General features: G+C 41.7%; 1 protein-coding gene across 1 annotated transcript in view; it reads right to left on the minus strand.

Annotated features, from left to right (window-relative positions):
• The window catches only part of FUT8 (fucosyltransferase 8), a 438,850-nt gene that overhangs the window by 338,003 nt on the left and 74,594 nt on the right, over positions 1-26,253 (minus strand). Inside the window, exon 3 of the mRNA XM_010335165.2 lies at positions 11,648-11,776. The gene's annotated coding sequence lies outside the window, so the exon portion shown is untranslated. The remainder of the gene's footprint in view (positions 1-11,647; positions 11,777-26,253) is intronic.

Raw genomic sequence — 26,253 nt, forward strand, 5'->3', positions numbered from 1 at the left:
CACAGTGGCTTGCACCTGGAATCCCAGCACTTTGGGAGACCAAGGCAGGAGGATCACTTGAGCCCAAGGCAACAGTGAGGTAGAATCCTGCCACTACACTTCAGCCTAGGTGATAGAACAAGCCCCTGTCTCAAATATATATGTGTGTGTGTATTCATTTATATGTGCATATATACATTTATATATTTTTAACATATTCATTTATATATATACAATGTAGTGATCTTGTTTTGTTTATTTAACAAAATTTAACAACTTTTATTTGAAACTATTCCATATTAGTGCATACTGCTCAGCTGCAGTATGTTTGACTGCTGCACAATATTCCACTATGTGGATGTACCACCAGCAAATCTGATATTGATGGCTTTTTACTTTTGTTATAGTAGAAGCTTTTTCAATTAGTTTTCTTTATTAGGAAAATGAATCCATGTACCACTGAGACAGTCAACAGATACGTACTGAACACTTACTATGTCTGATACAGTTTGCCTAGGCCCAGTAATGAAACAAAGAATATTCCTACACATTTCCTCATCTTCAGATTGTTTGGTCATTTTTCATGTGTCTACTGAGGGTTTGGTATTGTCCATTTCAAGTTTTTAACTAAAGACTCCTTCTTTATCTATTAAAACACACATCTTCTCTCTAAATTTGCTTGACTATGGCAAAATGGGAGTTCCATACTGCTGAAACTTTAATCTATCACTTTGGGAAGGTATAGCAATTTCTCTATAAAGATACCCCTGTGCTTACTTACAAAATCACAGAATTTAAGAGGCAGAGAAGAACTTTATAATCATATAGACTTACCTCTTCATTTTATAAATAAAGATAGCAAGACTAAGAAGATAAATAACTGGGCCATGATCATACTCCAGCTTCTTTTTCTGACACAAAATTGGTTAAACATAGCTTCCCAGCCCCTATTTAAAAACTAAAACTACAACTTCTTTTGTGGTCATGCTGGAATAACATGGGCCTGATTTACTCTGTACCTTAAGCAGCTGAAAACGAGATAACATATACAACCAGTTTTCAGATGTTGGGCAACATGTAACATGGGATGATGATCTTTGAAAGAAGAGATGAAGCTGAGAATTTGGAGAGGCTGAGTCCTGAATTTACAAGTAACAGGCACTCAACAACTGTTGATAACTGTGCCTGTTACATTTTGAACTCATAGAGTAGATTACTGGATAGGAAAGAGCTGCACAAAGGCAGCTAGTTCTGGAGCTCTCCGGGGGCTTCCTCTTGAGTCTTCAGCTGAGTACCTGTCAGCTCACATGTGTAAGGAAACTACCTTTGACCAGGGAAAGACACCTGAATGGAGTGGTGACTGGCAATCACACAGGAATGGAAATAGCTCACACTCCTTGAATGTGGTGATATGTGGGGCCTCACATTGATTCAGAAAGGGGAGGCCGAATTAGCCTTAGATTAAAAGTTGCTCTGCACTTGCCTATCAAAGTTTACATGCAAGCTTCAGAAGGCTCAAACTGTTTCCAAGTCACTTAAATTTAAGTGTCAAAATACTTAAAGGATATTTAAATATTTAACACAAAAATATTTAAAGGAAGACAAAAACAAATAAAAATTCAGCATCCAACAATGTGAAATTCACAATAATGGAATACAAGAAAAAATTAACAGGCATACAAAGAATCAGAAAAATATAACCCATAATGAGGAAAACCTAAATTAATCAATAGAAACATATCCAGATATGACACAAGTAATAAAATTAGTAGACAAAGACATTAAAACAGCAATTATAACTACGTTCCATATGTTCTAGAAAGTAGAGGAAGACATGAGCTTGTTAAGAAAAGATATTGAAAAACAAAGACACAAGTTGAACTTCTCTTTTTTTTTTTTTGAGACAAGGTCTCACTCTGATGGCCCAGCTGGAGGGCAGTGGCATGATCACAGCTAACTGCAGCCTCTGCCTCCCTAGGCTCAGGGGATCCTTCCACCTCAGCCTCCCGAGTAGCTAAAACTATAGGCGCACACCACCATGCCCAGATAATTTTTTTGTAGAAACAAGAGTTTCACCGTGTTTCCCAGGCTAGTCTCAAATGCCTGTGCTCAAACCATCCACCCAAGCTGGAGTGCAATGGCACAATTTCAGCTCACTGCAACCTCTGCTTCCTGGGTTCAAGCAATTCTCCTGCCTCAGCTTCCAGAGTAGCTGGGACTACAGGGATGCACCACTGAACTTTTTTTCTTCTTTTTTTTTTTTGCGATGGAATATTGCTCTTGTTGCCCAGGCTGAAGTAAAATGGCACAATCTCTCCTCACTGTAACTTCTGTCTTGCAGGCTCAAGCAGTTCTCCCACTTCAGCCTCCCAAGTAGCTGGGATTACAGCCACACGCTATCACATCCAGCTAATTTTTGTATTTTTCGTACAGTTGGCCTCTGAAAACGCTGAGATTACAGGTGTGAGCCATTGTGCCCGGTCCTCAGCTTCTTAAAATGAAAAATTTAATAGGCTAGGTGCCGTGGCTCACACCTGTAATCCCAGCACTTAGGGAGACTGAGGCGGGCAGATCACTTCAGTCCAGGAGTTCGAGACAAGCCTGGGCAACATAGCAAGACACTGTCTTCACAAAAACGACAAAGAAAAATACCATAGTTGAGATGAAAACTCAGAAATGCTATGACAATTATAACTTCTGTCCTTATTTTATCATTTTCAATACCACAAATGTAAAAATAATATTTTCATTGAGCCTCAAAACAGCCATTTTCATATAAAAAATCTAAAAGCCAAATACAAATGTGAAGCAAAGCCATTAATGTACAATAGTGTTTGCATAGTAAAAATATGTTGTCTGCCTTTGGTGTTGGTATTTATAAAGAATAAGAGCATCACACAGCCTTTTCTATATGCAAAACATGTTAAGCCAAGCATAACTTCTAGTCAGAAGAATTGAGAGTCCAAGAGAGAATAAAAATTGGGTTCCGTGACTTCATTTTTAAGCTTAGTGCATGGAAAAATTAAAGAAAAGTATTTTTATATGCAACACTTTGAATATGGAAAAAGCTAGTGATTTTTAGATCCTTGCCAGGATCAGTGAGGGCTTATTCCCAGCAAACTGTTGATGAGCTACAGTTAAGAATCTAAGTCTGGGTGCAGTGGCTCACGCCTGTAATCCCAGCACTTTGGGAGGCCAAGATGGGTGGATCATGAGGTCAGGAGTTCAAGACCAGCCTGGCCAACATGTTAAACCCTGTCTCTACTAAAAATACAAAAATTAGCCAGGCATGGTGGCAGGTACCTGTAATCCCAGGTATTTGGGAGGCTGAGGCAAGAGAATTGCTTGAACCCAGGAGGTAGAGGTTGTATTGTGCTAAGACTACGCCATTGCACTCCAGCTTGGGCGACAGAGCAAGACTCCATCTCAAAAAAAAAAAAAAAATCTAACCTAAGAAATGTAGGTAAAGAGAAGGGAAAAGTCCAGCAAGAAGCAGAAGTAGAACCAAGAAAGAAACTCATATGAAAAGTAGAAATACTTTAAAATTTGAGGACAATGATTTACAAGTATATACAATCTTTCTGACAGAGGCTGAGAAGGTGATAACATAAAAATGCATTTAAATTCAACCAACAGTTATTGAGTGCCTGTTACCTGCAAGACACTGCACCAACTGAGTGCAGTGGCTCACGCCTGTAATACCAGCACTTTGGGAGGCTGAGGCAGAAGGATCACCCGAAGTCGAGAGTTCGAGACCAGCCTGGCTAACATGGAGAAACCCTCTCTCTACTAAAAATACAAAATTAGCCAGGCGTGATGCTGCATGCCTGTAATCCCAGCTACTCGGGAGGCAGAGGCAAATGAATCACTTGAACCTGGGAGGCGGAGGTTGTGGTGAGCCAAGATTACACGACTGCACTCCAGCCTGAGGCAAGAGTGAAACTCTGTCTCAAAAAAAAAAAAAAAAAAAAAAAAAAATGCACCAAATGAAGCACTATCCCTTTTATCCAAAAATCACAAATATTATGGAAGAGATGGATGCAGATCTCATAAACAATTGTATCATATATCAGACTGATAGCTTCAATAATGAAGGCATTACAACAGCTAAAGGAACATAGAAAAGTGAAATAACTAGATCTTGGAGTAACAAAAATGGTGGAAGACTTTATATAAAAGGTGATAATTGAATTGTGTCCTGTAAGAGAAAAATAATTTTACTATATATAAGAGAATTTTTATCAGGCATGGTGGAGGCTGAAGCAGGAGGATCACCTGAGCCCAGGAAATGGAGGCTGTTGTGAGCTATGATTGCGCCACTGCACTCCACCCTGGGTGACAGAGCAAGACCCTATCTCAAAATTAATAAATTTAATTTTAAGGAGAGGATTTTCTGGTTATTCTCCATTTAATTTCTCCTCCTTTGCATCGTCATCTATTCCCTGCCTCTCACTGCCCTGCTTCCTAACTAGTAACCTGCCTTACCTGACTATCCTTGGTGATTCATTGACCTCTGGTTGAGTTTGGAGAAATACACTAGCTGGAGATTAGAGGGCAGGAAGACAGAGAAGTTAGGATATTTCTTCACTGTGCCCACTCTGCTCCCACACTGTGATTCTGGTAGTGGCTGCCACCCTCCCTGCCTGCATTTACTACTGATGGCTCTTTGCCATGGCTCCAACTTGCAATAAGCTACGATGACAGTGTTTCATCCCATGAGACCTTTGGGCCTAGGGAAGATAAGAGGTTTCCACTTTGCTAGTCTTTGTTTACCTCAGCCACTCTTGCGGTTTCCCTTTACTCTGACTATATCTCTGTAAATAATCCCTTCATTTGAACCATCTGAGTCGAAACCAGTCCTAATCAAAGATAATAGTATAAGCAAAGGCAAGAAGGAACTCATGACTGGGGAAACACAACTGCAGTTTAGGTAACATCATGGAGATGGGAATCTAGGAATGGTTTTGGAGAACTGGGGCCATATAATGTGGGCCTTACTATGGAATTTGTATTTTATTCTTGGGTAAAAGAAGTCCAGTGGTGGTTATTGAGTAGGTATCAACAGCACTGTGTTCCAGAAAGCTCTCTCTACTAGCATGTGTAGGATGGAGAGAAGAGGAAAGAGCCTGAAGGCAGGGAGGCCAGGGAAGAAGTGATTGCAATAAGGTGCTAAAATGGGGCATTGGTTGGTGGTAGGGAGAATGGATTTCAAACAGGTCTGCAATAAAATCTACAGGATATGGCAACTAAGTAAGAGAAGGGGCAAAGCAGAAGGGATTTTTAAAGATGAGCTCCAGGTCTCCAGCTTGGCAGCATGCGAAAATGGTGGCCCTATAACACAGAAGTTTTTAGAATTGGGGCATAATGAATTTGATCTAGAGCACATAGAAAGTAGTACTACGGACCATTTAGACTGAGATGCTCAGCAAAGAGCTAGACAATGGAGTCTATGTACCAGGAATGAGGCAAGAACTAAGGATAAAAGCAGCTATTCTGAAGCTGTGGTTCTCATTCCTAGCTGCACCGGAGAATCACTTGAGGAGTGTTACAAAAAAGAGATGTAACACTCAGATCAATTAAACAGGATTTCTGTTTAACTGCTGAAGCTAGAAATTGGTGAAGCTAGAAATCAGATGTAATTGGCCAGGTGTAGTGACTCATGCCTGTCATCTCAGCACTTTAGGAGGTCCAGGCAGATGGATCACTTGAGGTCAGGAGTTTGAGACCAGCTCGGCCAACATGGTGAAACGCCATCTCTATTAAAAATGTTTTTAAAAATTAGCCAGGCCTGGTGGCACGTGCCTATAGTCCCAGCTACTCAGAGGCTGAGGCACAAGAATCACTTGAACCCAGGAGGCAAAGGTTGCAGTAAGCCGAGATCATGCCACTGCACTCCAGCATGGGTGACAGAGTGAGACTCCATCTCAAAAAAAAAAAAAAAGAAAAGAAAAAGAAAAAGAAAAAAAGAAAAGAAAATTAGTATGTATTTACTCAGATTTAATAGGATTTATCTGGGTTTTCAAAGAGCTCCCTAGATAATTCTTAGATGCATCCAGATCGAGAAGCACTAATCCAGAGCAAAACAGAAAGAGCTAAGGGTAGACATTTGAGAACACAAACGTTTAAGGTACTGACAGAGGTGTGATAAAGAACACAAATGCTAAAAAACAGCAGATAAAGGCAGCAAGGAGAATTTCATCAGAGAAGTAGACCAGCACATTATATGCCGCAGAGAGGTGAAAGAACAATGGGAAGAGGCCTATTCCCATTTGGTAAATAGAAGGTCATTACTGATCTCTGGGAACATGGTTTTAGTAGTTGCAGAAGCCAAGTTGCAATAGGTAAGGAGTAGATTTTAGATGAGGGCCTGGACAGAGAGAGTGTAGACTACTCTTTCAAGAAGTTTGGTGCAATAGGTAGGAGAAAACAGCCAGTAACTTCCAAATTAAAAAGATGGAGAGAAAGTGTTACTGGAATTTAAGCTAGAGCATAAGAATTGACTGTGGGTAAGGAGTTAAGAGAGAGTAAAGATACACAGTAGAGAAAAGGTTCTTGGAAGAACACGGCCCAGGAGTAGCCTGGAGTGGGTGGCATCAAAATTACCAGTGGGAGTAGTTATCCTGGGAAAGGAATATCAAAAAGATAAGCTTTAAGTTGAGGAAAATTGAGTGAGCTCAAGCCATTATTTTCAGTATGAGAGCAAAGAAAGTAGAAGGCAAAGGGGCAAGAGGCTAGGAATAGTTACTGGTGTTTTCCATGTGCCAGACACCATATGGAAATTCTACCACATTACCTCATTCAGTAATTGAATGTGCTTTTCAAGGACAAATGTTGTCAGATGGGATAAGAAGCAAAAATTAGGCCCACTTTGCCCAATTTCACCCATCTAGTCACCTTGCTCCTCTGGTACCATTACTAATTAATGGCCCTTTAAAGCTTGGCCTGCAATTTGTTTTAAGTTAAATGCTCATTTCTAGCTGAATAGAAAAAGATTTCAGTTATGAAAATATTCCTTTAGTTTAATTTAAAGGAAAGAGCTGTGGAAGACCATTTAAAAAAGAAAAAAAGCCCATTATTGAGAACACTCCATTAGTGAGAGCAAAGGGAGATGGGGCTTCAAAAAGATAGTGTTTAATGGTCCAAGTTAATGGCAATCAATAAATATTTAGGAAGTAGATTTAACCTGCATATTTTAAGTCTTCTTTTAAAGGTAAAAAATGTAACTTTAGATTCCAAATCTATGAAGTGCTAGGACTGTGCCACCTCTTTCTACAAAGGCTGGGCAATTGTGGAGGCTCAGTGGATGGCAGCTGAGGTTGAGCCATCCTGCCTTGCCAGACCCTCCCATTATTGTCTATGCCATGTGGTCCAGGCAAGCAGACCAGCAAGCTAGAAGGCTTCTAATTTTCAAGACAGTAAATGGAAACCTCTAAATGGGAAACTTGTGACATTGGCTGTCCTTTTCCCTGGGAAACACTTTCCAAAATTAGGATCAAAACATTCAGAAGTAGCTAACAAGGGTTTCCTTCATTGACATCCAAGTGAACCAAATTGGGATTGGGAATAGCTGCAAGAAAACACAAGAAACACAACCAGCCTGCCTGAATGAGCCTTGGGAGACCCAAGAGGGATGACCTTTCAAGTGGGAGTAAAGTTGGAGACGAAGTTGCAGAATGCTGGGAGAGGTTGGGATAAAATCAGAGTGCCATCCCTACTTGGCTCTCCACAGCTTGAATACTGAACCACTAGAAATTGTTTCCAAAGCTGCTGTTGGACTCCTTGCCACAGGCTTCTGAGCCATGGCTCTAACAGACTACATTATTCTATCCCTATTCATTTATTATTTTTGTCTAGCCTTCTACTGCGGTTTTAATGTGTGATATGGTTTGGCTGTGTCCCCACCCAAATCACAGCTTCAACTGTATCTCCCAGAATTCCCATGTGTTGTGGGAGGGACCCAGGGGGAGGTAATTGAATGATGGGGTCTGATCTTTCCCATGCTATTCTCATGATAGTGAATAAGTGTCATGAGATCTGATAGGTTTCTGCTTTTGCTCCTTCCACATTTTTCCCTTGCCACTGCAATGTAAAAAGTGCCTCTCACCTCCTGCCATGATTCGGAGGCCTCCCCAGCCATGTGGAACTGTAAGTCCAATTAAACCTCTTTTTCTTCCCAGTCTCAGGTATGTCTTTATCGGTCTGAAAACGGACTAATACAATGTGTCTCCTCCAAAATTCCTGTTAAAACTTAATCTCTATTGTACTGGTATTAAGAGGTGGGGCCTTTAGGGAAGTGATTCAGTCATGAAGCCAGAGCCCTCCTGCATGGATTCGTGTCTTATAAAAGGACTAGGGGTATTGATGGTATAGTGGTGAGCATAGCTGCCTTCCAAGCAGTTGACTCGGGTTTGATTCCTGGCCAATACACCAGAAAGTTTTTTATTAAAAAATAAAATAAAATAATAAAAATAAAAGGACTAGGGAACTAGCTCAAGCCCTTTTTTGCCCTTTTGCTTTCTTCCACGTGAGGACCCAGTGTTCGCGTCTCCTGCCATGTGAGGATGCCCAGCAAGATGGCCCTCACCACATATCAAATGCCAGGACCTTGATCTTGGACTTCCCAGCCTCTACAACTATGAAGAATAAATTTCAATTTTTACATATTACTCAGTCCATAGTATTTTGTTATAGCAATACAGACTAAGACACTTACTTACAAAAACCAGACTCAAAATAATCAGGCCCCCTTTTCTTGAACCCAGAACAGCATGCGGCTTTTAAGGGCTGTGGAGACTGGATCCTGGTTTGCATCACTCACCCACTACAATTTCAGCTCCAAGCACATACGGTAATTAGTACTCAATAGATTTTTTGTCTTTTGAGGCCGGGGTCTGGTGGCAGAGGGGATGTAGGCAAGGTCAGTGAGGAAGCGGAGGCAGATACACAGACCCTGTCATCCCAGGGATTCTAAGTGCATCTGTGAAACTTCCAGGCACTGCTATCCAGACCAGGTGCCTGGGTTTTGTGAGCTGAACTCCCCTTTCTGAAAGAGTACTAGAATCCAAACAGGGGTCTGGCTTGCATGAACACCTCCAAAATTCCACCTGGCCCATGTCACAGAGACCTCCAATGACTCCCTGGTATCTTCACTATTCAAGTCCATAGACTAGCACTAAAAACCCTCCTGGTCTGATCCCCTCTAACTTTCCTCTAAGTCAACCTGCTCCAGCTGAGCTGGTCTGCTGGCTGTGGCCCCAGTTAGCCTCTGCTCTGTCTTCACTCTGTCTTTGCATTGTGCTATGTCCTCTCTTCTTCTTCTTCTTCTTCTTCTTCTTCTTTTTTTTTTTTTTTTTGAGACAGTTTCTCCCTCTGTTGCCCAGGCTGGAGTGCAATGGCACCATCTCAGCTCATTGCAACCTCCACCTCCAGGGTTCAAGTGATTCTCCTGCCTCAGCCTCCCAAGTAGCTGGAACCACAGCATGCACCACCACACCAGCTAATGTTTTTGTATTTTTAGTAGAGATGGGGTTTTACCACCTTGGCCAGGCTGGTCTCAAACTCCTGACCTCAAGTGATCTGCCTGCCTCAGCCCCGCAAAGTGCTGGGATTACAGGCATGAGCCACCACACCTGGCCACTCACTAGATATTTATTGAATGTTTGAACCTTGCTTACATGATGTTGCTGTGTTTCCATATGTTATTTTTATTTGTTTAAAATTCTTCTTGTGAAATTTTTTTAGAATAATTACTATATTTTTTATAATTCTTTACATGGAATAATCAAAGAAAAATTTTGATACTGTAAGGATCACTATGCAGACAAACAGATGTTTTGCTAATGTTGTAGTAGACTTATTTCACCTATAGTCCTGAAAGTATCCTAACATTGGCAAACTGAGGGAGTATTCATGTGTGAAACTCTCAAGTGAAACAGACACAGCTTTCTGGTTCCAAAATAAATAGCTTTCAGGTGAAATTATTATGACTGGAAGACTTTATAGGTGACATCACCTGACATGTACATTATGTGTTTTTTTAGGGGAGCCTCTGTTTCTCTCCTAGAGTCTTGTTCTTCCCTCTTACTTGCCTCCTGACCAGTTAGACACAAAGCAAACATTTTCATTTCATCTCCACTCCAATAATCCAAAATAATGACAAGATCAGCAATAGAAGCCACACATTTGGCTTTATTATAGATTCCATCGTACCTAAACTTTACCCACTGGACCTCTGCTCCTGGTGCCTAGGGTTAAAGACTGGCTTGAGACAAACATCAGCTGTCTCTCAACCTCTTTCTTAGCAGCTCACCTTCATCATCATACCCACTTGGTAGGGTGACTCCTAAACCATAATAACAAGAATAGTAAATTTAATTTTATATAGAATCTTTCATATAGCTAGCTCCATTACAACATGCTTTGCCAAGTTGAGTTGTAGAATTACAGTGCAGCACTACTGAGTTAAATAAGTAACAACTGATACTAATAATTAGCTTAATTTATGGTCTGGTAGAACTGTCACAACTGAGGCAGCTCTCCCTCCACCCCTCATCTCTCTGTCTTTTCTTTCTCCCTCCCCACCTTCTTTGGAAACAGCCACCAAGTGAAGTGCTGAGATTGTCATATAACTCATCATAAATTCAAGTCACTTATTCTTACACTCTGTAGCTTTATAACATTATTATATTAAAAATGTTCAACCTCTTTGAAGTTGCATTACCCTATCATTGTTTAATTTCACAACTGGTTCTCCTGATGTCATGCGCTCAGTGGGAGGGGCATACTAGGATAGATTCAAACCTCCGGAGAGTCTGCAACATCCTCGGAAAGATTCTTGCTTTTTACAAAATCGAGGTTGATAATTACTACTCTGCACAGTAACACTGTAAAAAGGGTCCTCCTTTCTACTTAAACCAAGGAATTAGAAAGTAAACAAATCAGCAAGGCCATACTGGGGTCACATAGCAGAAACTGGAAATGACTATTTTTCCAATGCCTATGGATGGTGGCTTTCCATGAACACTCTCATCTCACTATAATTGGAAAGATTATTACAGAAACCTGACTTTAAAACCCATGCAGCTTTGATTTAGCACTGGATGCCCATTGTATCACATTTGGATTTTTTAAAAAAATTTTTTATTTTTACCACCAGGTAAGAATATCACATTTGTTAATCACTTATCTCCCCCATTTACTGAATGTAGTCTCCAAGTCCTGGAGCAGAATATGGACTTTTCCTACAATCAAATAACTAGGTGACCAAACTCTCCAGTTCCATAAAAGCTGCACCTTTTGCAAAGTATACTCTAGGGAGCCAGGGGGAGTTTGGACCTAGAGGCTTTTTATAATGTCTGCTGCAGCATATAGGATAATTGTCAGGGTGTCCTCTGTGCTCTGATAAAATTGCCAACTTATCTGAATGAAATGTATCTCAATAACACTTCATGCTGGGGAGGGGGTCTGGGCAGGAAACAGCAATAACATTTTATGCACCTTTTATTATTGCATAAAAGTGATTAACTGACAATTTATTACTAGGTTAAGACATCAAAATAATGAAAATGAACATAAAAATCTAACCTTGCCAGGCTCTTCCGGGCTACCTGAGAGTAACTGACATATCCATCTTTTTCTCCCTCACATGAAACTCTTCATAGGAACTCACCTTGCTCTCCAATACTTCCCTACCTAGAGGTGACAAAAGAGCCCTGGTCTGAGTCCCATCCCATCAAACATGGAGAGTTTTTTGTCAGGGGAAGAGATGTCTTAGTTTTCTTGAAGATGAACTTGTCTGCTGTGAAGAAAAAAAAAAAAACAGTGCTTTTAGTAACTGTGGGCAGGGAGTGGTGGCTCATGCCTGTAATCCCAACACTTTGGAAGGCAGGTGGGCAGATGACTTGAGGTCAGGAGTTTGAGACCAGCCTGGCTTTCCCAGTTCAAGCAATTGTCCTACCTCAGCTTCCTGAGCCAGATTACAGGTGTGTGCCACCATGCCCAATTAGTTTTTGTATTTTTTGTAGAGACAGGGTTTCTCCATATTGGCCAGGCTGGTCTCGAACTCCTGGCCTCAAGTGATCTGCCCACCTTGGCCTCCCAAAGTGCTGTGATTACAAGTGTGGGCCACTGCACTTAGCCACAGAATACAAATCTTTTAGATTCTGAATTCAAAATATCCCTCTCTCAGAGGCAATGTCTGAAAAACATTAGTTTAAATACTGGTGACACCACTTACTTGACACAAGGCTCTCTGAGCCTATTTCATCTGTAAAATGGGGCCAAGTCAAGTGAGAGCTATTAGTGTTCCCGCCCTAATTTTTATATTTTAAAAAGGGTCTTGCAATTGTTAGAAGCAAATTTTTGGTGCCATAAAAGAAATAGCACTTGAACATAAATTTTTTCAGCAAGGCAATTTTTAATTCTATAGAAGGGTGCATCTCACGGATGGAGCAATGGCAGGAGCACACCCAAACAAGAGGGGAAGGAGTTCTCATCCCTGATGCAGGTCGCCCCTACTACTGTGTCATTACCCTATTGGCTAGGGTTGGACTGCACAGTCTAAGCTAATTCCTATTGACTGTTTTAAAGAGAGCAGGGGTATCAGCCAGAGTGGCAGGGTGAGCAGTTTTGGCAGAAAAGACAGTTATGGAACAGGTAACCAAAGGTGACTGAGGTCAGAGCAGGTGACCGGGTTGACTCAGGATGAAGCAGGTTACCAGCATGAGTCAGGACAGAGCAGGTTACCAGAATTAGTCAGGACTCTAAACACGTGGATTAGGAGGGGAATGTGCAGTTTCGGCGAGAGGAATAGGTGCAGGTAACCAGGGAACAGATGTGAACTACTTATTAGAACTGACAAGAAGGTTGTTTACTGAAACTAGGGGCAAGCAGGCAAACAGAACTAGAAAGTTAAACTTTAAAATGGAGAACAAAGAACAAGAGAGCTGAACATACTGACGTGCTGATTCTTTGAAGAGAAAATTGGAACTCACTGTATTTAACACTCTGTCACCCAGGCTGGAGTGCAGTGACATGAACATGGCTCAGTGTAGCCTCAACATTCTGGGCTCAAGCGATCCCCCAACCTTAGCCTACCAATTAGCTGGAACCACAGGCATGCACTGCCACAACCAGCTAATTTTCAAACTTTTTTGTTGTTGTTGTTTTTGGTTGGTTTTTTTTTTTGGTAAAAATGGGGTCTTGCTCTGTTACCCAGGCTGATTTCAAACTCCTGGGCTCAAACAATCCTCCCTCCTCAGCCTTCAAAAGTGCTAGGATTACAGCTATGAGCCACCCTACCTGGTCCTCCCACCCCATTCTTGCTATTTATGTCCATATCTTAACTATGGTGATCAGCCTGAATTTTATTGCCTACAATATTTGCCACGTGTGGCAACTAGTTTACGATGATATGAGTTGGCAGAAAATAATTTTTTGGAAGTAATCAGACTATCTCTGAAAATTCCTGGGCTCATCTCAGAGGGTATATCCAAGGAACTAGACAAAGACAGCGTATTAGACCTCATATACCCTTAGGATTTCTTACCTTACACTTAAGAAATGACCACCCACCCCTGTGTTTATTTATTAGTGACTCAAGAGCTTTTGTAAACCAATTACAATGAACGAACAGCTCTTATTGTAAGGCAACAAACAGCAGTAAACCCTGAACTTATCTAAATTCATTGCTCTAAGCCACAGACCTGCAAGAAATAGTTAGGTTTAAAACTCACCATTGGTTAAGATTGAAGATTTATAGGCACACTGGAGGATTTATAGTCCAGCTATCTGGGAAACCAAGAGTGCCAAAATACCAAGTATGGAAAGTCAAAGAACTCCTATCAGTCAGGGTCACCTTTGGGCTTTCATGGTGTGGGGGTGGAAGTGTAGAGGAAAGAGAGAAGAAAAGCAGAGAAAAATCCATGTTTATCCAAACCCCTTTTTCCCAGAACATTTGAGTATGTAATACATTATAGACAATTTATCTTCCAAGTATATAAACCAATAAAATAAATGGAAAAATCATTATTGTCCAGTGAAACATGGCAGATTGTACACTCACATTTATCTCTATTCTCATAAAGCAAATTCAGCAAAGAAATTTTAAAATTACCTAAACCCACAAAGACAAACAGAGCATTAGACAAAGACACAGCAAATGAGAGAAATAAACAATATTAAGAGAAAGCTGAAACCTAAACCTACAGGAAAAACAGATCCATGAGTCTGAGAATCCCAGAAAGATTCAGCCGTTGGGGACAGCTGGTTCCTCCAAAGGTGGGAGTGCTGGGCAGGCCTGACACCAGGAGGATTGGTTGAAAGTTTGTATAAAGCCAATTTCGATCCCTTCCGGTTCTCCTCCTCTTAACCCTCCTTCCCAGGCAGCGGTTCCTGCCCCATTCCTCTAGGATTCTGCCTGGGAGAGGGAGACCTGGCACAGCTGGAAGAAAGGCAGATGGACGGTGGCGCTGAAGACCATCTCTATACTGTTCCCCTCCTACAACTGGCTTTTGGCACATTAGCAGCTAGGCTTATGACCCCCAGGAGCAAATGGAGAAATTTTACTCTGGAAAAACTAATAAGCCTATGAAAAATTGGGATCAATTGTATATTGAAATGGGAAAGTTCCCTGACCCCTTGTGGGACGTGCAACAAGGGTGTGGCTCATTTATTTGGCTGCAAAATGCTCGAACCTCTTACGGGAGGGGAAGCACGCAGGCGAGCAGGTGCAGGCCAGGACGAGCACTTTTGGGCTCTGGCCCCATGGCGGCGTCTAGTGGTGTTACAGTGCTCTTTTAGCCCTGCCGTTTCCTGGGAGTTCGGTCTTTTTGCATCCTATCTCCTCTCTGACTGCAGCTGAACTCCTCTCAACATCCAGATGCCTCCTCTCCTTTCTTCTCTGCCGTGTCCCTCTGCTGCTGTGTCACTCTGCCACTATCCTGCTTGTGGAGCCTGGAGTTGGGTTTATATAGCCACAAAACGGGGGCATGGCAGGCCAAAAGGCAATATTTGGGTGCAGAAAAAGGAATGCCTGATGTCATTTAGGGCTGCAGTTCCAGGCTTGAGGGTAGAGCCCTCCCCAGGGATCCCACCCTCTTGTTTCCTGTCCACATCAGTCACCCTGAAGGAAGTCAAAGGTTGACTAAGATCCTATGTACAACGGCCAGATAAATTCAGATTTCAGACAGGCTTGGTGGCTCACGCCTGTAATCCTAGCACTTTGGGAGGCCAAGGCAGGCATATTATGAGGTGAGGAGCTGGAGACCATCCTGGCTAACACAGTGAAACCCCGTCTCTACTAAAAATACAAAAAACTTAGCTGAACATGGTGGTGGGGCACCTGTAATCCCAGCTACTAGGGAAGCTGAGGCAGGAGAATTGCTTGAATCTGGGAGGCGAAGCTTGCAGTGAGCCCAGTGGCACCACTGCCCTCCAGCCTGGGTGACAAAGCAAGGCTCCGTCTCAAAAAAGAAAAAAAAAATTCAGATTTCATATAAACAATGAATAATTTCTTATTATTAATATGTTCATAGTAATATTTGGGACATACTTATTTTTTAAAATTATTATTTATCAGAAATTCAAATTTAACTGGGCATCCTATATTTTATCTGGCATCTCTTACTCCCTACCCAAAATTCTATTCTAATTGGCTCCTTAGTGCCTCATTCTCATACAGGAACAGAAAGCTAGGAACACACCAGGTATGTGAGGAAAGCCTCCAACCAGAAAGACAGAGACCACAAAACCAACTAACAGTACGAAGGAACTCAGAAGAAATGAACAATGAAGGAAGCAGAAGAGACTAAACAAACTAAAATTATTATCAGAGAGAGAGGAGAAAAATTGCTCCATGAGACAAGAATAGCATTCTATAAAAGAAAGGAGGCCGGGCACGGTGGCTCACACCTGTAATCCCAGCACTTTGGGAGGCTGAGGGGGAGGGATCGCCTGAGTTCAGGAGTTCAAAATCAGCCTGGACAACATGGCAAAACCCCATCTCTACTAAAAATAGAAAAAAAATAGCCAGGCATAGTGGCAGGCACCTGTAATCCCAGCTACTCGGGAGGTTGAAACAGGAAAATCCCAGGAGGCGGAGGTTGCAGTGAGCCAAGACAGCAACACTGCACTCCAGCCTGGGTGACAGAGCAAGACTCTGTTTCCAAAGAAAAAAAAAAAGAAGAAGGAGGAGGAAGGGAGAGAGGGAGGAAAGAAGCTAGTTATGAAACTAAGATAGTTTGAAAATACAGAAATCGACCGGGCATAGTGGCTCACTCCTGTAATCTCAGCACTTTGGGAGGCCAAGGCGGACAGATCATGAGGTCAGGAGTTCAAGACCAGCCTAACCAATATGGTGAAACCCCATCTCTACTGAAAAGACAAAAATTAGCCAGGTATGGTGGTGTGTGCCTGTAATCCCAGCTACTTAGGAGGCTGAGGCAGGAGAATCGCTTGAAACTGGGAGGCGTAGGTTGCAGTGAGCCAAGATTGTGCCATTACACTCCAGCATGGGTGACAGAGCAAGACTCTATCTCAAAAGAAAAGAAAAAAGAAAAGAAATTATTAGAAATCATTATTTTCTCAGTTCGAGAAAATTGTATTTTCAATTATCTCAGTTACAAAAATCAGAAATCAGTGTCCTCAGTTTTCTTAAAAATTTACTAGAAGCATTGGAAGATACATAGAGGAGTCCTGGCCTGAGCTGTTGAAGGCCAAGGTAGGTGAGGCTCTCCATGTGGAGGATGCCCCAGCACAAGGCATCAGAGGTCAAATGGGGAGAGAAAAGAATATGTGCAGGGGAGGAGGTGCCAGCGGGAACAGGAGCTTGGTTACACATGGGGGATTGATCAAATATGTAAATAAATTACAGATAATGAGGGTCAGCTTTCCACTGCTAGAGATGGGAGGTACAAATACAGAAAGAGAGAAAATGAAGATGTGCTTTGTGATATTGAATTAGAATTGGAGGTATCACTATGAACTCATGGATACAGGAGAGATAAATAGAAAACTAGAGATGTAAATGTATGTGTTTGAACATATATATACATATATTCCTTAGCTCTGCTCAGTGAGCAGCCCTGGGTGACAGTGATACCTCAGGAGTAACAAGCACACCTAGCACCCATATCTTGGCTTCTAAACTTGGTTGTTCACCAGGACTCTTTGGAAAAATGGCTGTCTCCGAAGTACAGAAGTACAAAATAAGCCTGGAAAATACGTTATGCCAGAAAACAAGAAAGTGCTTAAAGAATGATAGTGACATGTCAATGGACATGGAAGTCAGCTTGAAGGACTCCTAGTGACTAAGCGGGAAACAATTTGAGCATCAAAATAGATAACTAATAAGTTAAAAGTCTGATGAGGGGTGGAGTGTTTGCGGTTTCTAAGTAACTGCCTCATAATACTTATTAATTATGAAATAACTGGTCTGTAATTTTCAAAAGTGTCAAGATCCTGTAAGTCAAAGAGACAGACAAACTCTCCTAGACTGAAGGAGGATAAAGACATTATTGAGACAACTACTAAAACTCAAATGGAATCTGAATATTGAATGATAGTAATGCATCAACATTAATTTCCTAATTTTCACAGCTTTATTATGGTTTTTGTAGGTTACATCCTTGTTTGTAGGAAATACACATTAAAATTTATAGGGTGATAGGGCGTCAGATCAACAATTAACTCTCAAATAGTTCAGGAGGAAAAGTTCTGTACACTGTACTTGAAACTTTCTGAAAGCGTGTGATTATTTGACAGAGGACTAGAATGTGCCGCCCCCTAATATACCCCTTTGACACAAGGATTATTTTAAACTGAAGACAACTGAGAAACAGAAAAAAGGGTCTCTGCCCACCCCTCCCACACACCTATTTGACTCAAAGAAGATTTAGATTCTCAATAATCTGAAACTCTTATTGGCCCAGAGAGATGGCACTGAGAGAAATCTACATGACAAACATTACTAAACCAACTCATCTTCCAGGAGTTTCATCCATATATTTAGTTTCCTACAGTTTGCTGCCCTGAAAAGCCTAAACCCCTTTTCCTTTGCCTTGTCACTTCTCACCATACTGTTCTTTGTTCAGATGCTATAAAGGGGTGGTGCGTGGTGCTCACACCTGTAATCCCAGGACTTTGGAAGGCTGAGGCGGGTGGATCATGAGGTCAACAGATCAAGACCATCCTGGCCAACATGGTGAAACCCTGTCTCTACTAAAAATGCAAAAATTACTTGGGCATGGTGGCGCATGCCTGTAGTCCCAGCTACTCAGGAGGCTGAGGCAGGACAATCGCTTGAACCTGGGTGGTGGAGGTTGCAGCGAGTCGAGATCGTGCCACTGCACTCCAGCCTGGGTGACAGAGTAAGACTCCATCTCAAAAAGAAAAAAAACACCAAAAAACAGATGCTATAAAGTCCCAAGTTTGAGCCACCCACTTTGAGTTACTCACCACTGCTCATCACTGAGTTTCTATTGCATTCTGCACATGTTTTAATAAACAATTTGTTTTTCTCTTGTTAATCTGTTTTTTGTCAGTTTAATTCCCAGAGCTCTAGCTAGAGATCCTAGGAGAACAGAGGAAAAAGTTTTTTCTTTCTATACAGTGTCAAGACAAATTATATATAAAATATATAATTTATCTATAGACAAATTATATATATAATATATAAATTATATATTAATTTTATAAATATATAAATTATTTATCTATAGACAAATTATATATAATATATAGTTTATATAATTTATAGTTATAATTTATATATTATATATAATTTGTCTATAGATAATTTATATATTATATATAATTTATCTATAAATTATATATAACTATACATAGTCATAATTACACATATATAGTTATATATATATATATTTTGTTTCATATACATATACACATCATATAATTGTTGTGATGATTAAATGGGCCAATGTGTTTTAAAAAAGACTGTGTGCTATAAAGCAGTGACTTCCTGCCATTTGGATTTCATGGTCCTATAAAACTTTTTTTTAATGGGAGAAACACTATAGTTACCATTTTTTTATTTAGCCACACAATGACATGAAGAAGAATAATACTAGCATCTATCATTATTATAATTTCATAAATGACTATTTCTGTGAGGAGCATCTCACCTTTGTTACTGAAAAGGGGTCCTGATCCAGACCCAAAGAGTGGGTTCTTGGACCTCAAGCAAGAAAGAATTTGGGCGAGTCTGTAAAGTGAAAGCAAGTTTATGAAGAAAGTAAAGGAATGAGGAATGGGTACTCCATAGACAGAACAGTGGCATGGGCTGTTCAACAGAGCATACTTATAGTTATTTCTTGATTATATACAAACAAGGGGTAGATTATTCATGAGTTTTTTGGGAAAGGATTCCTATGCCTTTTAGACCATATAGGGTAACTTCCCGCATTGCCATGGCATTTATAAACTGTCATAGCTCTGGTAGGAGAGTCTTTTAGCATGTAATGAATTATAATTAGCCTATAATGAGCAGTGAGGACGACCAGAGGTCACCTTTGTCACCATCTTGGTTTTCATGGGTTTTGGCCAGCTTCCTTACTGCCTCCTTTTATCAGCAGGGTCTTTGTGACCTGTATCATGTGCCGACCTCTTATCTCATCCTGGAACTCAGAATGCCTAACCTCCTGGGAAGGCAGTTCAGTAGGTCTCATCCTTATTTTATCCAGCCCCTATACAAGATGAAGTTGCTCTGATTTAAACAGCCCTGACACTTCGGCAGAGACAGTCTCAAAATTTAAAAATTGCATGTATTTGCCTTTAAGAACAACTCAGTAGATTCTCCTTATTCTTATCAGTTTGCCATTGCACCAACTTGTGACAGTTTCTTCATGAACCAGGCCATGTCCTCATATTTGGGGCCCAGTCTTTCCTGTTTTCCTGCCCATTCACCTAATCTGTAAGGTTTTACTATCCAGCAGGGTAGCCACTTGCCACATGTGGCTATTAGGCGTTTAAAATGTGGTTAGTTCATTTTGAGTGCTCTACATGTAAAATATATGCTGACTTTCAGATACAGTATAAAAAATGTAAAATATCTCAATAGTTTTGTATACTGATTACTTGTAGAAATAATAGTATTTTGGACATACTAAGTTAAACACAATATATCATTAAAAGTAATTTTACGGCTAGGCGCGGTGGCTCACACCTGTAATCCAGGAATTTGGGAGTCCAAGGTGGGTGGATCACCTGAGGTTGGGAGTTTTAGACCAGCCTGGCCAACATGGCAAAACCCCGTCTCACTAAAAACACAGAAATTAGCCAGGCGTTGGGGCAGGTGCCTGTAATCTCAGCTACTCGAGAGGCTGAGGCAAGAGAATTGCTTGAACCAGGGAGTTGGAGGTTGCAGCGAGCTGAGATTGTGTCATTGCACTCCAGCCTGGGCAACAGAAGTGAAACTCTGTTTCCAAAAAGGAAAAAAAGTAATTTTGCCCATTTTCTTTTATGTTTTTAAAGTGGTTACTAGAAAATGTTTAACTATTTATGTGGCTCACATTATATTGCCATGAAACGGCACTGCTATAAAGATACTTTCTTTTCCAAATTGGTTTGCCAGCTTTTCTTATAAAGAAAGAGTTGGGAGAGGTAAAGAAATGGGATCGGAGAGGTGGGATGAAAGAGCTGGGGGAATGAAGGGAGGGAATAAACACATGGCCTGGGCATTGGGGACAATTTGCGGGATTTGGTGGGTAAAATTCTTCGTCAGATGGAGATTAAGGAGAGAAAAGAAAATTTAAGAAGTGTTCTCCGTGTTCTGAAACTAATTCCCTGTAACGTTCTTTTAGAGATTTGCATCTCTAAAGATTGGCGTGCATGTTTAATTTCTTCTTGGTTTCTGTATTACCTTCTTTGATTATGATTCAGGGAAACTGAGTCTCCTGAGGGCTTCAGACTTTATTCGGACTGCTTTATTATTCTAAATAGTCTTTAAATCACTCCACAGAGCTTTTTAGGACTTTCTTTTCATCCTTTTCTCCCATTCTTACCACCCTTCCAAATGGGGCCCAGGGTTGCAAAATGAGGGTGGTTCCTCAGTGCTGGAAGGATCCCTCTAGATTTTCAATCCTACCCATCTCCTGCCTTGTTAGACTTCACACAGTGTCCCTGAGGAATGGACTCTAACAGCGGTCCCTCCCTAATGGAGATCTCATCCCACTGAGGCTTTCTTTCTAAAGATGAAGAGTCATTTGTTTAATGAGATGCCACTTTCTTACCCTTCTCATAAATTAATGATTCAGGCCTTCCCTTTAAACTAAGGCAAAATAGTCTAAGATACACACTGCTCCATCCCAAGGGGAAATCCACTTTCTGTAATGTAGAAATGAGTCTTCAGGACAGAGGCAGAAGAGAGAAACATCCATCACCAACCCTTCTAACCAGCTCCAAGCACACCTGGCTTCTTAGAGCTCTGGAGAAATCTGGAGATGTTGCAATTCTTAGGGAATTCATTGCACAAGAACACAGTCTTTTCTCTCTTCCATTTTCCGCTTTTCTCTACCTCTCCTTTTCCAGTTCTCTCTAGCATGTGTCTCTTCCCCCTGCCGCAAATCCCTTACAGAAAGAATCTGTAGCCTCTTGAGAACCATGGCGTGTGCACAGGACCAATTTGCCACTTCTCCTGAGGGTATTACATTTTAAACCTTTTAACTAACTGTATGATGAAAAACTAGTTTAAAAGAATTTCAATCTCCGGAGCGTAGCTGGAAAGTCAAGGATATTTTGAGGGGCTGGAGTCATTTCCTCAGGCTCTAAGATACAACACTATAGTAAGCTGCTTAATTTAACTGGATGAGGTAGGCCTTTTAGGAGTCTATTCTGAGGAATCTGTTGGATCATCTTGCCACTACTAACCAAAACGATGCTTTGAAATGCATAGAGCTGTGGTAGGGTATAGGCTGAATAAACATTCTGGTGGGCTGATGGGTACATATCCTAGCAGTTACATACGATAATGTCATTGTGATCAAAGCATAATACTGGGGATTTCTTTTCTCTGCCAACGAACAAGAAAACAAACTCCACAGAAGCTAACAGGGGAAAAACTAGTGTAATCGTTTTCCAATGTCCAGTCTTTCCAAGCCTGGTCCATTTAGGTCTCAGCTCAAATTTCACTTCCTCAGAGACGCATTTCCCTGACTACCTAGTCTAGAGTAGCAACTTCCCTGCCCTGTTCACTCTGTACCACATTGTGGTGTCTCATTTGCTTCATAATATTTACTGTTACCTTAAGTTTTCTCATTCACTTACTATCTTCTCTATTAGAACATAAACTCCGTAAGGGTAGAAACTTTGTTTTGCACTGTCTCTCCAGTGCTTGACAAGCACCGTAACAGGAAAGGGGTCCAGATCTAGACCCCAAGAGAAGATTCTTGGATCTTGAGCAAGAAAGAATTCACGGCGAGTCCATAAAGTGAAAGCAAGTTTATTTTTTAAAAAATATGAAAATTAGCTGGGCGTGGTGGCACGCACATATAGTCCCAGCTACAGGCTGAGGCGGGAGAGTTGCTTGAACCCAGGAGACAGAGGTTGCAGTGAGCCGAGATCGCACCACTGTACTCCAGCATGGGCGACAGAGTGAGACTCTGTCTCAAAAGAAAAAAAAAAAAGTAAAAGAATGAAAGAATGGCTACCTCATAAGCAGAGCATCCCCAAAGGCTGCTGGTTGCCCATTTATATGGTTATTTATTGACTGCACGCTAAACAAGGGGTGGATTATTCATACCTCTTCTTTTTAGACCATATAGAGTAACTTCCTGATGCTGCTGTGGCATTTGTAAACTGTCATGGCGCTGGTGGAAGTGTAGCAATGAGGATGACCAGAGGTCACTCTCATCACCATCTTGGTTTTGGTGGGTTTTAGCCAGCTTCCTTACTGCAACCTGTTTTATCAGCAAGCTCTTTATGACCTGTATCTTGTGCTGACCTCTGATCTCATCCTGCAACTCAGAGTGCCTTAACTGTCTGGGAATGCAGCCCAGTAGGTCTCAGCCTCATTTTACCCAGCCCCTATTCAAGATGGAGTTGCTCTGGTTCACATGCCTCTGACAATACTCGATGCTCAATAATTACTTGTCAAATGAACAAGAGAGAGAGAAGAAGAGTTTATTAGGTCTTAGGAGGGAAATCATGCCCCTCTTTGCTCTTTAGGAGGGCAGGGTGATTGCAAATACTCAGACACACATCAGACATTGCAGAATATTTAATGATGTTGCAAAGCAGCTGAGTGCCCTGCAGTAGGCTGCCCAACATATCTAAACCAGTAGTGTGCTTTAACTGGAAGTGATACTCTGATTATTTTGTTTCAAGCTGAATGTGGCCAAAAAGGGGAGAATACCTTGGAACAGGTTCTTGCCAAAAGGGGATTAGAATAGAGTGAGGGCGAAGAGATTAATGTGAAGGTGATCGGTCTAAACTTCAAGAGGTACACACTGTACCTGGGAGCACAGCCAAAGCCTGAGAGGTGGATGTGGACTACAAGCCCTCAGGTTTAAGCCCTGGCTCACAGAGAAGACATACGTGCAATTGACTGTGGCCCAGGAATGATGTGACACTGTGGAAAGTGAAGTTAATGGGATCATTAAAGATGCAGATGTGCCTAGATTTCAAGGAAGACTCAGGCCTATTAGGAGAGTCATCCCAGATTCTGTGTTGGTAAGATTTCACACAGAAATGTTTTGGTTCTGTCGTACTCTTTTTGGAAAGGCATAAACCTATGTGAACCTACCTGGACCAGGTGGACAAAAGGCGGGTCCTCGAGGCTTTCATCCCTTCAAGTGAATACCTGGAAGTGTCTATGGGGGTCAGGGCAAGATGGGTTGTTAGCTGGGGTCTGCTCCATTGATGCAAAAGAATGCTGAAAAGGATAAATATGCCCTGCACTAGCATGAGCCCTTTACTTTGCAAAATGAGGCCAGGCACGGTGGCTCACATCTGTAATTCCAACACTTTGGGAGGCTGAGGCAGGCAGATCACCTGAGGTCAGGAGTTCTAGATCAGCCTGGTCAACATGGTGAAATCCTGTCTCTACTAAGAATACAAAAATTAGCTGAGTGTGGTGGTGGGTGCCTGTAATCCCAGCTACACGGGAGGCTGAGACAGGAGAATTGCTTAAACCCAGGAGACAGAGGTTGCAGTGAGCCGAGATCACAGCACTGCACTCTAGCCTGGGCGACAGAGCAAGACTTCCTCTCAGGGGGTGGGGAGGGGGGGGAAGAAAAAAATGGAGACTCAAATAAGTGGTATAACTTGAGTAGTTTTATGCTAGGTTTGATGAAGAGTAGGGAGTAGTGGAGAAATGAGATAGGACCAAAGGATGTGAGGTAAGCATGGTAAACCGAGGAAAACAGCAAGGCCTGAGAGTTCAGATTCTTCTCTGTATCCCTTTGTCTTTAGCAGTAAGGATGCTCATTTCTTGCCAGTATAGAGAGGGCGTCTCTCACATGAGGGTTTTATGACCTCCTTCAGGGATAGTCAGACAGTCCTTCCTGGCGGGGCACAGTGGCTCACACCTGTAATCTCAGCACTTTGGGAGGCTGAGACAGGCAGATCACTTGAGGTCAGGAGTTCAAGATCAGCCTAAGCAACATGGTGAAACCCCGTCTCTACTAAAAATACAAAAATTAGCCAAGCATGATGGTGTGTGCCTGTAATCCCAGCTACTTGGGAGGCTGAGGCAGGAGAATCACTTGAACCCAAAGGCAGGGGTTGCAGTAAGTCGAGATCATGCCACTGCACTCTAGCCTGGGTGACAGAACAAGTCTCCATCTCAAAAAGAAAAGAAAATCCTTTCTGTACCTGCCATGTCTCAAATTCCTTCAGTTTAAAATGTTCGCTATGCCAAGGTAGTGTGTCTTGAACCTCATCATCCACTCTAGAAGTTCTTTTTCTAGAAGTTCCTTTTTTTTTTTTTTTTGTTTCATTTATGAGGACAGAATTTCTTAATCAGAGGATATCTGGGGTCAGGTCCAGTAATCTGTACTTTTATTTTGAATTCCAGGTGATTCCTATGCATACTAATTTATTTAGCATTGCAATTACCCATGATCCTAAGGCAATTTGGGGTGTTTGTTTGTTTGTTTGAGATAGGGGTCTTGCTATATTGCCCATGCTGGCCTCGAACTTCTGGGCTCAAGTAATCTTTCTACCTCAGCCACCTGATAACTGGGACTACAGCCACCATGCCCAGCTTCTAAAGCAATCTGTAATCCATTGAGTCATTAGCTTAATTCTGAGCTCATGAATTACTGTATTCTTTCCCTCAAATAGTCCCTCTTTGAACTGAAATCACAGCATGTTCCTTAGAAGAGAGGGTTGTGCTATGGTAAAGAGTAGAGGGAACAACTGTTCACAGGGACTATTTGAAGCTCTGGAGGGGAACACTTGTTGAAACAACCACGGCTAAATCGTCGACTAAAACACAGCAAACTCTGGGAATCTGCTCTTTAGGAGTTAAAACAACGTGCAACCCAACATGATCAAGTGTTCCAGGAACAAAAAGAACTGACAAAGATCTTCAGAGTCATCACAACTGGCAAAACCAAAGCTCCATTGGCAGACTGGAGGGTCGTTGAAACAAGAGGTGCTGCAACAAGTTCTCGAACGAAAGAAAGAAAGCATTTCAAACAGCTGATGAAAGTTTATAAAACAGAGATGGGGAGGACCTACCACAATATCCCCAGCAATTTCAGAAAATACCCAGAGCCACTAAAAGTTGATTTTTGGGGAGAGGAGAATGGGAGTGATAATCTATTTTTTAAATTGATTGATCGATTGAGACAAACTCTCACTCTGTTGCCAGGCTGGAGTACAGTGACGTGACCTCGGTTCACTACAACCTCCGACTCCCTGGTTCAAGTAATTCTACTGCCTCAGCCTCCTGAGTAGATGGGATTACAGGCATGCGCCACCACGCCCAGCTAATTTTTGTATTTTTAGTAGAGATGAGGTTTCGTCATGTTGGCCAGGATGGTCTGGATCTCCTGACCTCAGGTGATCCGTACGCCTTTGCCTCCCAAAGTGCTGGGATTATCGGTGTGAGCCACCACACCCAGCCCTAATTTTTGTATTTTTAGTAGAGAGGGGTTTTGCCATATTGGCCAGGCTGGCCTTGAACTCCTGATCTTAGGTGATCTGCCCCACTTGGCCTCCCAAAGTGCAAGGATTACAGGCACAAGCCACCGCGCCGGGCCGTAATCTATTTTTAATGTAAAATATTGAGTTTTTATGAGTCAGTAAGATTAGTCA

The sequence above is a fragment of the Saimiri boliviensis genome, chromosome 2, assembly GCF_048565385.1.
Source record: "Saimiri boliviensis isolate mSaiBol1 chromosome 2, mSaiBol1.pri, whole genome shotgun sequence".
Classification (NCBI taxonomy): domain Eukaryota; kingdom Metazoa; phylum Chordata; class Mammalia; order Primates; family Cebidae; genus Saimiri; species Saimiri boliviensis.